The sequence below is a fragment of the Lissotriton vulgaris genome, unplaced genomic scaffold (assembly GCF_964263255.1).
Source record: "Lissotriton vulgaris unplaced genomic scaffold, aLisVul1.2 SCAFFOLD_714, whole genome shotgun sequence".
Lineage (NCBI taxonomy): Eukaryota > Metazoa > Chordata > Amphibia > Caudata > Salamandridae > Lissotriton > Lissotriton vulgaris.
In genome coordinates, this window is record NW_028248223.1 from 914,169 (window position 1) to 929,775 (window position 15,607).

A 15,607-nucleotide genomic window follows, 5' to 3' on the forward strand; every position below is an offset into this window, starting at 1 on the left:
TTTATTGCAAAATCTTATCTCACATAAAAAGTACTGTTCAACAGAGTCATAGCGTTACTTGAGTCCTTTGTGCAACATACTTCCCTAACATAGTTCAATGGGCAAAAGTTGAACAGAATAGAAAAGTAATACAATTCTGTTTGTCTTTGACTGTAGAAAATAAAAAATGTGAAATGTCCACATTGCTTCAGCAATTTGCTCCCCTGTCACATGGGAGGTTCCATGGTGTAATGGTTAGCACTTTGGACTTTGAATCCAAGGATCCGAGTTCAAATCTCGGTGGGACCACTTTCATGACTTATGACCAAGTCTTTTTCTGTCAAGTGTATTCATAAATATCATAAATCTAACACGGGTAGAGTGAAACATTAATTTATTGATTGTATTTTAAAAGTCTATTTGATGTGAGCAAATTATAGAACTTTTAGAAAACATGGAAATTAAATGGCTCAAAATAATGAGACATTTTGTGAGCTGACTCTGTTTTCTCAAACTCATCACAAGGGGCTGATGCAAGATATTACTTGTTTAAATCTTACTGTTATTGATAAGGGGAACAAGGAACTTTTTTAATTGGAAAACCTTCATTAAAAGAAAACTTGAGGAATCAAATTGTGTATTTTGGGGGCAGAAGAGATGAACTTTTAAATAACAATCTTGAAATTCAGACACACAGATATTTACACTCTGTTTTTCTAAAGTAAATCCATAACCATGAAGTAGAATCTTTCGAAAGACATGTCAGATGTATTAATCTGAATTCCTCTTTCAAAGAAATGCACAATTAAATGCACTGTGTAAGTCAAGAATGTTGTCAGATAAGAAATCAGCAAAATTAACTATCTTATTACTGATCATACAGATGAGAAAGAAAAAGAACCTCTTGCTCAAATTGTGGATGGGAAAGAACAGTTTTTAGTTTTCAGCTTCTGTACTTATGTTTATGATTAATTCATTGCTTTATATTGTATTATCGCTATCTAGATGGATATAGCCATGTATACATAGATACATACTTATACGTTGATAAGTTTCAGAATAAAGCTTTGACGTTATGTTTTTCCAAGTCCAAATTCTAAGAAATTAGTGAAATATTAAATCTCATAATTCAAGCAGGTCCCACCGAGATTTGAACTCGGATCGCTGGATTCAGAGTCCAGAGTGCTAACCATTACACCATGGAACCCCGCCATACATGAGGGCTTTTTCCATTGAGACAAAAGAGAGCGCATCAGTGCGGGGGCTTTTCTTACATTGATGAAAAGATATCTCAGTTGAATGCTCATAGTGTAAAGAGCGATAATGTGATTTGATTCTTTTCAGCTACATTCTCCATAACAGTGTTAAATGTGCAAACGTTTATCAGGACATGCAATTTACAAAATAATGATCATCTTTGACTTAAGAATATTAAAACATTCTACATTTCCAAACTACTACATCCATTTCTCTGTATCTCACATGGGTGGCTCCAAAGAGCAATGGTTGGCACTTTGGACTTTGCATGCAAAGGTACCAGTCCAATTCTTTGAGGTACTTCTTTACTACTCTTGACCTTTTCCATTTCTGTCATCTTTGTTTATTGATAGCTCCAATCCAACACCAGTAGGTTGAAAGAGACAAATATTGACTCATTTCAAAATGTCCAACAGCTTGAACAAGTTACAGAAATACGAACTTTTTAATACTTTTACATCACATTCCTAGACAAAATAGTGTGACATTACAAAATCCTATCCTGTTTTTCTCACATGCATTTCAGAGGGCTGATTCCCAGCATTCCTTTTTGAAGATTTCCACACTATTGATAAGGCGAATATAGCACATTTTGAAAGAGATGTTTTCTTAAATCAAACCTAGAGAACCACAATGACGGTATCATTCAGATAGTAGAAATGTTTTTTGTATATTAGTATGGAAGTTGTGAAATAAAACATTTCTCATGCTGATTTTCAACAGTCGATCTGCAATCATGAAATATAAGCTTTTGCTTGGAGGCCTCAAAGGTACTGATATAATTTTATTTTTTAAAATTATTCACAGATCGTATGATATGCTTTGTACAAATCAACTATGTTGTTAGATCAAAATTGATTAAAAAGTGACTATCTCAATTTCAGGACATATAGAAGAGGAAGGAGAAGGTGCTCATGTTTCAAATGCGGAGAGGCAACAAATGTTCATTACTTTCACCTCTATTAATTATATGTATTTTTCTAATGTATATATTTATATTTTCCGATAAATATACATAGACATATAGCGATATATAGGGAGATACATACATATAAGTTGATACGTACAAGTTTATAAGTAAATGAGATGTTTTTCCAATTAATACTTCTAAGAACTGAATGGAAACAAAATCGTAAAGTTTAGATAAGTCCCACTGAGCTTTGTACTTAGATCCCTGTTTTCAGAGTCCAGATTGACAAGCATAACACCATCAACCCACCTGTACCAGGTTGAGCTTTCCGTTTTGACAGAAGAGATTGCATTCACAGGGAAATCTTAATTTTTATTGCAAAATCTTATCTCACATAAAAAGTACTGTTCAACAGAGTCATAGCGTTACTTGAGTCCTTTGTGCAACATACTTCCCTAACATAGTTCAATGGGCAAAAGTTGAACAGAATAGAAAAGTAATACAATTCTGTTTGTCTTTGACTGTAGAAAATAAAAAATGTGAAATGTCCACATTGCTGCAGCAATTTGCTCCCCTGTCACATGGGGGGTTCCATGGTGTAATGGTTAGCACTTTGGACTTTGAATCCAAGGATCCGAGTTCAAATCTCAGTGGGACCACTTTCATGAGTTATGACCAAATCTTTTTCTGTCAAGTGTATTCATAAATATCATAAATCTAACACGGGTAGAGTGAAACATTAATTTATTGATTGTATTTTAAAAGTCTATTTGATGTGAGCAAATTATAGAACTTTTAGAAAACATGGAAATTAAATGGCTCAAAATAATGAGACATTTTGTGAGCTGACTCTGTTTTCTCAAACTCATCACAAGGGGCTGATGCAAGATATTACTTGTTTAAATCTTACTATTATTGATAAGGGGAACAAGGAACTTTTTTAATTGGAAAGCCTTCATTAAAAGAAAACTTGAGGAATCAAATTGTGTATTTTGGGGGCAGAAGAGATGAACTTTTAAATAACAATCTTGAAATTCAGACACACAGATATTTACACTCTGTTTTTCTAAAGTAAATCCATAACCATGAAGTAGAATCTTTCGAAAGACATGTCAGATGTATTAATCTGAATTCCTCTTTCAAAGAAATGCACAATTAAATGCACTGTGTAAGTCAAGAATGTTGTCAGATAAGAAATCAGCAAAATTAACTATCTTATTACTGATCATACAGATGAGAAAGAAAAAGAACCTCTTGCTCAAATTGTGGATGGGAAAGAACAGTTCTTAGTTTTCAGCTTCTGTACTTATGTTTATGATTAATTCATTGCTTTATATTGTATTATCGCTATCTAGATGGATATAGCCATGTATACATAGATACATACTTATACGTTGATAAGTTTCAGAATAAAGCTTTGATGTTATGTTTTTCCAAGTCCAAATTCTAAGAAATTAGTGAAATATTAAATCTCATAATTCAAGCAGGTCCCACCGAGATTTGAACTCGGATCGCTGGATTCAGAGTCCAGAGTGCTAACCATTACACCATGGAACCCCGCCATACATGAGGGCTTTTTCCATTGAGACAAAAGAGAGCGCATCAGTGCGGGGGCTTTTCTTACATTGATGAAAAGATATCTCAGTTGAATGCTCATAGTGTAAAGAGCGATAATGTGATTTGATTCTTTTCAGCTACATTCTCCATAACAGTGTTAAATGTGCAAACGTTTATCAGGACATGCAATTTACAAAATAATGATCATCTTTGACTGAAGAATATTAAAACATTCTACATTTCCAAACTACTACATCCATTTCTCTGTCTCTCACATGGGTGGCTCCAAAGAGCAATGGTTGGCACTTTGGACTTTGCATGCAAAGGTACCAGTCCAATTCTTTGAGGTACTTCTTTACTACTCTTGACCTTTTACATTTCTGTCATCTTTGTTTATTGATAGCTCCAATCCAACACCAGTAGGTTGAAAGAGACAAATATTGACTCCTTTCAAAATGTCCAACAGCTTGAACAAGTTACAGAAATACGAACTTTATAATACTTTTACATCACATTCCTAGACAAAATAGTGTGACATTACAAAATCCTATCCTGTTTTTCTCACATGCATTTCAGAGGGCTGATTCCCAGCATTCCTTTTTGAAGATTTCCACACTATTGATAAGGCGAATATAGCACATTTTGAAAGAGATGTTTTCTTAAATCAAACCTAGAGAACCACAATGACGGTATCATTCAGATAGTAGAAATGTTTTTTGTATATTAGTATGGAAGTTGTGAAATAAAACATTTCTCATGCTGATTTTCAACAGTCGATCTGCAATCATGAAATATAAGCTTTTGCTTGGAGGCCTCAAAGGTACTGATCTAATTTTCTTTTTTAAAATTATTCACAGATCGTATGATATGCTTTGTACAAATCAACTATGTTGTTAGATCAAAATTGATAAAAAAGTGACTATCTCAATTTCAGGACATATAGAAGAGGAAGGAGAAGGCGCTCATGTTTCAAATGCGGAGAGCCAACAACTGTTCATTACTTTCACCTCTATTAATTATATGTATTTTTCTAATGTATATATTTATATTTTCCGATAAATATACATAGACATATAGCGATATATAGGGAGATACATACATATAAGTTGATACGTACAAGTTTATAAGTAAATGAGATGTTTTTCCAATTAATACTTCTAAGAACTGAATGGAAACAAAATCGTAAAGTTTAGATAAGTCCCACTGAGCGTTGTACTTAGATCCCTGTTTTCAGAGTCCAGATTGACAAGCATAACACCATCAACCCACCTGTACCAGGTTGAGCTTTCCGTTTTGACAGAAGAGATTGCATTCACAGGGAAATCTTAATTTTTATTGCAAAATCTTATCTCACATAAAAAGTACTGTTCAACAGAGTCATAGCGTTACTTGAGTCCTTTGTGCAACATACTTCCCTAACATAGTTCAATGGGCAAAAGTTGAACAGAATAGAAAAGTAATACAATTCTGTTTGTCTTTGACTGTAGAAAATAAAAAATGTGAAATGTCCACATTGCTGCAGCAATTTGCTCCCCTGTCACATGGGAGGTTCCATGGTGTAATGGTTAGCACTTTGGACTTTGAATCCAAGGATCCGAGTTCAAATCTCGGTGGGACCACTTTCATGACTTATGACCAAATCTTTTTCTGTCAAGTGTATTCATAAATATCATAAATCTAACACGGGTAGAGTGAAACATTAATTTATTGATTGTATTTTAAAAGTCTATTTGATGTGAGCAAATTATAGAACTTTTAGAAAACATGGAAATTAAATGGCTCAAAATAATGAGACATTTTGTGAGCTGACTCTGTTTTCTCAAACTCATCACAAGGGGCTGATGCAAGATATTACTTGTTTAAATCTTACTGTTATTGATAAGGGGAACAAGGAACTTTTTTAATTGGAAAGCCTTCATTAAAAGAAAACTTGAGGAATCAAATTGTGTATTTTGGGGGCAGAAGAGATGAACTTTTAAATAACAATCTTGAAATTCAGACACACAGATATTTACACTCTGTTTTTCTAAAGTAAATCCATAACCATGAAGTAGAATCTTTCGAAAGACATGTCAGATGTATTAATCTGAATTCCTCTTTCAAAGAAATGCACAATTAAATGCACTGTGTAAGTCAAGAATGTTGTCAGATAAGAAATCAGCAAAATTAACTATCTTATTACTGATCATACAGATGAGAAAGAAAAAGAACCTCTTGCTCAAATTGTGGATGGGAAAGAACAGTTTTTAGTTTTCAGCTTCTGTACTTATGTTTATGATTAATTCATTGCTTTATATTGTATTATCGCTATCTAGATGGATATAGCCATGTATACATAGATACATACTTATACGTTGATAAGTTTCAGAATAAAGCTTTGACGTTATGTTTTTCCAAGTCCAAATTCTAAGAAATTAGTGAAATATTAAATCTCATAATTCAAGCAGGTCCCACCGAGATTTGAACTCGGATCGCTGGATTCAGAGTCCAGAGTGCTAACCATTACACCATGGAACCCCGCCATACATGAGGGCTTTTTCCATTGAGACAAAAGAGAGCGCATCAGTGCGGGGGCTTTTCTTACATTGATGAAAAGATATCTCAGTTGAATGCTCATAGTGTAAAGAGCGATAATGTGATTTGATTCTTTTCAGCTACATTCTCCATAACAGTGTTAAATGTGCAAACGTTTATCAGGACATGCAATTTACAAAATAATGATCATCTTTGACTGAAGAATATTAAAACATTCTACATTTCCAAACTACTACATCCATTTCTCTGTCTCTCACATGGGTGGCTCCAAAGAGCAATGGTTGGCACTTTGGACTTTGCATGCAAAGGTACCAGTCCAATTCTTTGAGGTACTTCTTTACTACTCTTGACCTTTTCCATTTCTGTCATCTTTGTTTATTGATAGCTCCAATCCAACACCAGTAGGTTGAAAGAGACAAATATTGACTCCTTTCAAAATGTCCAACAGCTTGAACAAGTTACAGAAATACGAACTTTATAATACTTTTACATCACATTCCTAGACAAAATAGTGTGACATTACAAAATCCTATCCTGTTTTTCTCACATGCATTTCAGAGGGCTGATTCCCAGCATTCCTTTTTGAAGATTTCCACACTATTGATAAGGCGAATATAGCACATTTTGAAAGAGATGTTTTCTTAAATCAAACCTAGAGAACCACAATGACGGTATCATTCAGATAGTAGAAATGTTTTTTGTATATTAGTATGGAAGTTGTGAAATAAAACATTTCTCATGCTGATTTTCAACAGTCGATCTGCAATCATGAAATATAAGCTTTTGCTTGGAGGCCTCAAAGGTACTGATCTAATTTTCTTTTTTAAAATTATTCACAGATCGTATGATATGCTTTGTACAAATCAACTATGTTGTTAGATCAAAATTGATAAAAAAGTGACTATCTCAATTTCAGGACATATAGAAGAGGAAGGAGAAGGCGCTCATGTTTCAAATGCGGAGAGCCAACAACTGTTCATTACTTTCACCTCTATTAATTATATGTATTTTTCTAATGTATATATTTATATTTTCCGATAAATATACATAGACATATAGCGATATATAGGGAGATACATACATATAAGTTGATACGTACAAGTTTATAAGTAAATGAGATGTTTTTCCAATTAATACTTCTAAGAACTGAATGGAAACAAAATCGTAAAGTTTAGATAAGTCCCACTGAGCTTTGTACTTAGATCCCTGTTTTCAGAGTCCAGATTGACAAGCATAACACCATCAACCCACCTGTACCAGGTTGAGCTTTCCGTTTTGACAGAAGAGATTGCATTCACAGGGAAATCTTAATTTTTATTGCAAAATCTTATCTCACATAAAAAGTACTGTTCAACAGAGTCATAGCGTTACTTGAGTCCTTTGTGCAACATACTTCCCTAACATAGTTCAATGGGCAAAAGTTGAACAGAATAGAAAAGTAATACAATTCTGTTTGTCTTTGACTGTAGAAAATAAAAAATGTGAAATGTCCACATTGCTGCAGCAATTTGCTCCCCTGTCACATGGGAGGTTCCATGGTGTAATGGTTAGCACTTTGGACTTTGAATCCAAGGATCCGAGTTCAAATCTCGGTGGGACCACTTTCATGACTTATGACCAAATCTTTTTCTGTCAAGTGTATTCATAAATATCATAAATCTAACACGGGTAGAGTGAAACATTAATTTATTGATTGTATTTTAAAAGTCTATTTGATGTGAGCAAATTATAGAACTTTTAGAAAACATGGAAATTAAATGGCTCAAAATAATGAGACATTTTGTGAGCTGACTCTGTTTTCTCAAACTCATCACAAGGGGCTGATGCAAGATATTACTTGTTTAAATCTTACTGTTATTGATAAGGGGAACAAGGAACTTTTTTAATTGGAAAGCCTTCATTAAAAGAAAACTTGAGGAATCAAATTGTGTATTTTGGGGGCAGAAGAGATGAACTTTTAAATAACAATCTTGAAATTCAGACACACAGATATTTACACTCTGTTTTTCTAAAGTAAATCCATAACCATGAAGTAGAATCTTTCGAAAGACATGTCAGATGTATTAATCTGAATTCCTCTTTCAAAGAAATGCACAATTAAATGCACTGTGTAAGTCAAGAATGTTGTCAGATAAGAAATCAGCAAAATTAACTATCTTATTACTGATCATACAGATGAGAAAGAAAAAGAACCTCTTGCTCAAATTGTGGATGGGAAAGAACAGTTTTTAGTTTTCAGCTTCTGTACTTATGTTTATGATTAATTCATTGCTTTATATTGTATTATCGCTATCTAGATGGATATAGCCATGTATACATAGATACATACTTATACGTTGATAAGTTTCAGAATAAAGCTTTGACGTTATGTTTTTCCAAGTCCAAATTCTAAGAAATTAGTGAAATATTAAATCTCATAATTCAAGCAGGTCCCACCGAGATTTGAACTCGGATCGCTGGATTCAGAGTCCAGAGTGCTAACCATTACACCATGGAACCCCGCCATACATGAGGGCTTTTTCCATTGAGACAAAAGAGAGCGCATCAGTGCGGGGGCTTTTCTTACATTGATGAAAAGATATCTCAGTTGAATGCTCATAGTGTAAAGAGCGATAATGTGATTTGATTCTTTTCAGCTACATTCTCCATAACAGTGTTAAATGTGCAAACGTTTATCAGGACATGCAATTTACAAAATAATGATCATCTTTGACTGAAGAATATTAAAACATTCTACATTTCCAAACTACTACATCCATTTCTCTGTCTCTCACATGGGTGGCTCCAAAGAGCAATGGTTGGCACTTTGGACTTTGCATGCAAAGGTACCAGTCCAATTCTTTGAGGTACTTCTTTACTACTCTTGACCTTTTCCATTTCTGTCATCTTTGTTTATTGATAGCTCCAATCCAACACCAGTAGGTTGAAAGAGACAAATATTGACTCCTTTCAAAATGTCCAACAGCTTGAACAAGTTACAGAAATACGAACTTTATAATACTTTTACATCACATTCCTAGACAAAATAGTGTGACATTACAAAATCCTATCCTGTTTTTCTCACATGCATTTCAGAGGGCTGATTCCCAGCATTCCTTTTTGAAGATTTCCACACTATTGATAAGGCGAATATAGCACATTTTGAAAGAGATGTTTTCTTAAATCAAACCTAGAGAACCACAATGACGGTATCATTCAGATAGTAGAAATGTTTTTTGTATATTAGTATGGAAGTTGTGAAATAAAACATTTCTCATGCTGATTTTCAACAGTCGATCTGCAATCATGAAATATAAGCTTTTGCTTGGAGGCCTCAAAGGTACTGATCTAATTTTCTTTTTTAAAATTATTCACAGATCGTATGATATGCTTTGTACAAATCAACTATGTTGTTAGATCAAAATTGATAAAAAAGTGACTATCTCAATTTCAGGACATATAGAAGAGGAAGGAGAAGGCGCTCATGTTTCAAATGCGGAGAGCCAACAACTGTTCATTACTTTCACCTCTATTAATTATATGTATTTTTCTAATGTATATATTTATATTTTCCGATAAATATACATAGACATATAGCGATATATAGGGAGATACATACATATAAGTTGATACGTACAAGTTTATAAGTAAATGAGATGTTTTTCCAATTAATACTTCTAAGAACTGAATGGAAACAAAATCGTAAAGTTTAGATAAGTCCCACTGAGCTTTGTACTTAGATCCCTGTTTTCAGAGTCCAGATTGACAAGCATAACACCATCAACCCACCTGTACCAGGTTGAGCTTTCCGTTTTGACAGAAGAGATTGCATTCACAGGGAAATCTTAATTTTTATTGCAAAATCTTATCTCACATAAAAAGTACTGTTCAACAGAGTCATAGCGTTACTTGAGTCCTTTGTGCAACATACTTCCCTAACATAGTTCAATGGGCAAAAGTTGAACAGAATAGAAAAGTAATACAATTCTGTTTGTCTTTGACTGTAGAAAATAAAAAATGTGAAATGTCCACATTGCTGCAGCAATTTGCTCCCCTGTCACATGGGAGGTTCCATGGTGTAATGGTTAGCACTTTGGACTTTGAATCCAAGGATCCGAGTTCAAATCTCGGTGGGACCACTTTCATGACTTATGACCAAATCTTTTTCTGTCAAGTGTATTCATAAATATCATAAATCTAACACGGGTAGAGTGAAACATTAATTTATTGATTGTATTTTAAAAGTCTATTTGATGTGAGCAAATTATAGAACTTTTAGAAAACATGGAAATTAAATGGCTCAAAATAATGAGACATTTTGTGAGCTGACTCTGTTTTCTCAAACTCATCACAAGGGGCTTATGCAAGATATTACTTGTTTAAATCTTACTGTTATTGATAAGGGGAACAAGGAACTTTTTTAATTGGAAAGCCTTCATTAAAAGAAAACTTGAGGAATCAAATTGTGTATTTTGGGGACAGAAGAGATGAACTTTTAAATAACAATCTTCTTGAAATTCAGACACACAGATATTTACACTCTGTTTTTCTAAAGTAAATCCATAACCATAAGGTAGAATCTTTCGAAAGACATGTCAAATGTATTAATCTGAATTCCTCTTTCAAAGAAATGCACAATTAAATGCACTGTGTAAGTCAGGAATGTTGTCAGATAAGAAATCAGCAAAATTAACTATCTTATTACTGATCATACAGATGAGAAAGAAAAAGAACCTCATGCTTAAATTGTGGATGGGAAAGAACAGTTTTTAGTTTTCAGCTTCTGTACTTATGTTTATGATTAATTCATTTCTTCATATTGTATTATCGCTATCTAGATGGATATAGCCATGTATACATAGATACATACTTATACGTTGATAAGTTTCAGTATAAAGCTTTGACGTTATGTTTTTCCAAGTCCAAATTCTAAGAAATTAGTGAAATATCAAATCTCATAATTCAAGCAGGTCCCACTGAGATTTGAACTCGGATAGCTGGATTCAGAGTCCAGAGTGCTAACCAATACACCATGGAACCCCGCCATACATGAGGGCTTTTTCCATTGAGACAAAAGAGAGCGCATCAGTGCGGGGGCTTTTCTTACATTGATGAAAAGATATCTCAGTTGAATGCTCATAGTGTAAAGAGCGATAATGTGATTTGATTCTTTTCAGCTACATTCTCCATAACAGTGTTAAATGTGCAAACGTTTATCAGGACATGCAATTTACAAAATAATGATCATCTTTGACTGAAGAATATTAAAACATTCTACATTTCCAAACTACTACATCCATTTCTCTGTCTCTCACATGGGTGGCTCCAAAGAGCAATGGTTGGCACTTTGGACTTTGCATGCAAAGGTACCAGTCCAATTCTTTGAGGTACTTCTTTACTACTCTTGACCTTTTCCATTTCTGTCATCTTTGTTTATTGATAGCTCCAATCCAACACCAGTAGGTTGAAAGAGACAAATATTGACTCCTTTCAAAATGTCCAACAGCTTGAACAAGTTACAGAAATACGAACTTTATAATACTTTTACATCACATTCCTAGACAAAATAGTGTGACATTACAAAATCCTATCCTGTTTTTCTCAAATGCATTTCAGAGGGCTGATTCCCAGCATTCCTTTTTGAAGATTTCCACACTATTGATAAGGCGAATATAGCACATTTTGAAAGAGATGTTTTCTTAAATCAAACCTAGAGAACCACAATGACGGTATCATTCAGATAGTAGAAATGTTTTTTGTATATTAGTATGGAAATTGTGAAATAAAACATTTCTCATGCTGATTTTCAACAGTCGATCTGCAATCATGAAATATAAGCTTTTGCTTGGAGGCCTCAAAGGTACTGATCTAATTTTCTTTTTTACAATTATTCACAGATCGTATGATATGCTCTGTACAAATCAACTATGTTGTTAGATCAAAATTGATTAAAAAGTGACTATCTCAATTTCAGGACATATAGAAGAGGAAGGAGAAGGCGCTCATGTTTCAAATGCGGAGAGGCAACAACTGTTCATTATTTTCACCTCTATTAATTATATGTATTTTTATAATGTATATATTTATATTTTCCGATAAATATACATAGACATATAGCGATATATAGGGAGATACATACATATAAGTTGATACGTACAAGTTTATAAGTAAATGAGATGTTTTTCCAATTAATACTTCTAAGAACTGAATGGAAAAAAAAATCGTAAAGTTTAGATAAGTCCCACTGAGCTTTGTACTTAGATCCCTGTTTTCAGAGTCCAGATTGACAAGCATAACACCATCAACCCACCTGTACCAGGTTGAGCTTTCCGTTTTGACAGAAGAGATTGCATTCAGGGGGAAATCTTAATTTTTATTGCAAAATCTTATCTCACATAAAAAGTACTGTTCAACAGAGTCATAGCGTTACTTGAGTCCTTTGTGCAACATACTTCCCTAACATAGTTCAATGGGCAAAAGTTGAACCGAATAGAAAAGTAATACAATTCTGTTTGTCTTTGACTGTAGAAAATAAAAAATGTGAAATGTCCACATTGCTGCAGCAATTTTCTCCCCTGTCACATGGGAGGTTCCATGGTGTAATGGTTAGCACTTTGGACTTTGAATCCAAGGATCTGAGTTCAAATCTCGATGGGACCACTTTCATGACTTATGACGAAATCTATTTCTGTCAAATGTATTCATAAATATCATAAATCTAACACGGGTAGAGTGAAACATTAATTTATTGATTGTATTTTAAAAGTCTATTTGATGTGAGCAAATTATAGAACTTTTAGAAAACATGGAAATTAAATGGCTCAAAATAATGAGACATTTTGTGAGCTGACTCTGTTTTCTCAAACTCATCACAAGGGGCTGATGCAAGATATTACTTGTTTAAATCTTACTGTTATTGATAAGGGGAACAAGGAACTTTTTTAATTGGAAAACCTTCATTAAAAGAAAACTTGAGGAATCAAATTGTGTATTTTGGGGACAGAAGAGATGAACTTTTAAATAACAATCTTGAAATTCAGACACACAGATATTTACACTCTGTTTTTCTAAAGTAAATCCATAACCATGAAGTAGAATCTTTCGAAAGACATGTTAGATGTATTAATCTGAATTCCTCTTTCAAAGAAATGCACAATTAAATGCACTGTGTAAGTCAAGAATGTGGTCAGATAAGAAATCAGCAAAATTAACTATCTTATTACTGATCATACAGATGAGAAAGAAAAAGAACCTCTTGCTCAAATTGTGGATGGGAAAGAACAGTTTTTAGTTTTCAGCTTCTGTACTTATGTTTATGATTAATTCATTTCTTTATATTGTATTATCGCTATCTAGATGGATATAGCCATGTATACATAGATACATACTTATACGTTGATAAGTTTCAGTATAAAACTTTGACGTTATGTTTTTCCAAGTACAAATTCTAAGAAATTAGTGAAATATTAAATCTCAACATTCAAGCAGGTCCCACCAAGATTTGAATTTGGATTGCTGGATTCAGAGTCCAGAGTGCTAACCATTACACCATGGAACCCCGCCATACATGAGGGATTTTTTCTTTGAGACAAAAGAGAGCGCATCAGTGCGGGGGCTTTTCTTACATTGATGAAAAGATATCTCAGTTGAATGCTCATAGTGTAAAGAGCGATAATATGATTTGATTCTTTTCAGCTACATTCTCCATAACAGTGTTAACCCCTTCCATGCTGGTGACGAACCCCAGCCGTCATGCACTACGGTGCTCGTGTGCTGATGACGGCTGGGGTTCGTTATGGCCCGCCCCTGTTTGTTTGTTTACCGCACGGGGGTGGAAACGGGCCAGCAGGGAAGGGGTTAAATGTGCAAACGTTTATCAGGACATGCAATTTACAAAATAATGATCATCTTTGACTGAAGAATATTAAAACATTCTACATTTCCAAACTACTACATCCATTTCTCTGTCTCTCACATGGGTGGCTCCCAAGAGCAATGGTTGGCACTTTGGACTTTGCATGCAAAGGTACCAGTCCAATTCTTTGAGGTACTTCTTTCCTACTCTTGACCTTTTCCATTTCTGTCATCTTTGTTTATTGATAGCTCCAATCCAACACCAGTAGGTTGAAAGAGACAAATATTGACTCCTTTCAAAATGTCCAACAGCTTGAACAAGTTACAGAAATACTAACTTTATGATACTTTTACATCACATTCCTAGACAAAATAGTGTGACATTACAAAATCCTATCCTGTTTTTCTCAAATGCATTTCAGAGGGCTGATTCCCAGGATTCCTTTTTGAAGATTTCCACACTATTGATAAGGCGAATATAGCACATTTTGAAAGAGATGTTTTCTTAAATCAAACCTAGAGAACCACAATGACGGTATCATTCAGATAGTAGAAAGGTTTTTTGTATATTAGTATGGAAATTGTGAAATAAAACATTTCTCATGCTGATTTTCAACAGTCGATCTGCAATCATGAAATATAAGCTTTTGCTTGGAGGCCTCAAAGGTACTGATGTAATTTTCTTTTTTACAATTAATCACAGATCGTATGATATGATTTGTACAAATCAACTATGTTGTTAGATCAAAATTGATTAAAAAGTGACTATCTCAATTTCGGGGCATATTGAAGAGGAAGGAGAAGAAGCTCATGTTTCAAATGTGGAGAGGCAACAACTGTTCATTATTTTCACCTCTAATAATTATATGTATTTTTATAATGTATATATTTACATTTTCTGATAAATATACATATAAATATAGCGATATATAGGGAGATACATACATATAAGTTGATATGTACAAGTTTATAAGTAAATGAGATGTTTTTCCAATTAATACTTCTAAGAACTGAATGGAAAAAAAAATCGTAAAGTTTAGATAAGTCCCACTGAGCTTTGTACTTAGATCCCTGTTTTCAGAGTCCAGATTGACAAGCATAACACCATCAACCCACCTGTACCAGGTTGAGCTTTCCGTTTTGACAGAAGAGATTGCATTCAGGGGGAAATCTTAATTTTTATTGCAAAATCTTATCTCACATAAAAAGTACTGTTCAACAGAGTCATAGCGTTACTTGAGTCCTTTGTGCAACATACTTCCCTAACATAGTTCAATGGGCAAAAGTTGAACCGAATAGAAAAGTAATACAATTCTGTTTGTCTTTGACTGTAGAAAATAAAAAATGTGAAATGTCCACATTGCTGCAGCAATTTTCTCCCCTGTCACATGGGAGGTTCCATGGTGTAATGGTTAGCACTTTGGACTTTGAATCCAAGGATCTGAGTTCAAATCTCGATGGGACCACTTTCATGACTTATGACGAAATCTATTTCTGTCAAATGTATTCATAAATATCATAAATCTAACACGGGTA

At 33.9% G+C, this 15,607-nt stretch overlaps 9 non-coding genes across 9 annotated transcripts; 5 read left to right on the plus strand and 4 right to left on the minus strand.

Moving 5' to 3' along the window:
- The first annotated feature begins 216 nt into the window (after positions 1 to 216).
- TRNAQ-UUG (transfer RNA glutamine (anticodon UUG)) lies at positions 217 to 288 on the plus strand. Its single transcript has one exon. It is a non-coding gene; the product is annotated as a tRNA-Gln (tRNA).
- Positions 289 to 1,114: 826 nt separating this feature from the next.
- TRNAQ-CUG (transfer RNA glutamine (anticodon CUG)) lies at positions 1,115 to 1,186 on the minus strand. Its single transcript has one exon. It is a non-coding gene; the product is annotated as a tRNA-Gln (tRNA).
- A 1,547-nt stretch (positions 1,187 to 2,733) lies between these two features.
- TRNAQ-UUG (transfer RNA glutamine (anticodon UUG)) lies at positions 2,734 to 2,805 on the plus strand. The gene has a single exon. It is a non-coding gene; the product is annotated as a tRNA-Gln (tRNA).
- An 826-nt stretch (positions 2,806 to 3,631) lies between these two features.
- Positions 3,632 to 3,703, minus strand: TRNAQ-CUG (transfer RNA glutamine (anticodon CUG)). Its single transcript has one exon. It is a non-coding gene; the product is annotated as a tRNA-Gln (tRNA).
- Positions 3,704 to 5,250: 1,547 nt separating this feature from the next.
- TRNAQ-UUG (transfer RNA glutamine (anticodon UUG)) lies at positions 5,251 to 5,322 on the plus strand. The gene has a single exon. It is a non-coding gene; the product is annotated as a tRNA-Gln (tRNA).
- An 826-nt stretch (positions 5,323 to 6,148) lies between these two features.
- On the minus strand, positions 6,149 to 6,220 carry TRNAQ-CUG (transfer RNA glutamine (anticodon CUG)). Its single transcript has one exon. It is a non-coding gene; the product is annotated as a tRNA-Gln (tRNA).
- Positions 6,221 to 7,767: 1,547 nt separating this feature from the next.
- On the plus strand, positions 7,768 to 7,839 carry TRNAQ-UUG (transfer RNA glutamine (anticodon UUG)). The gene has a single exon. It is a non-coding gene; the product is annotated as a tRNA-Gln (tRNA).
- Positions 7,840 to 8,665: 826 nt separating this feature from the next.
- Positions 8,666 to 8,737, minus strand: TRNAQ-CUG (transfer RNA glutamine (anticodon CUG)). The gene has a single exon. It is a non-coding gene; the product is annotated as a tRNA-Gln (tRNA).
- Positions 8,738 to 10,284: 1,547 nt separating this feature from the next.
- Positions 10,285 to 10,356, plus strand: TRNAQ-UUG (transfer RNA glutamine (anticodon UUG)). The gene has a single exon. It is a non-coding gene; the product is annotated as a tRNA-Gln (tRNA).
- The last annotated feature ends 5,251 nt before the right edge of the window (positions 10,357 to 15,607 follow it).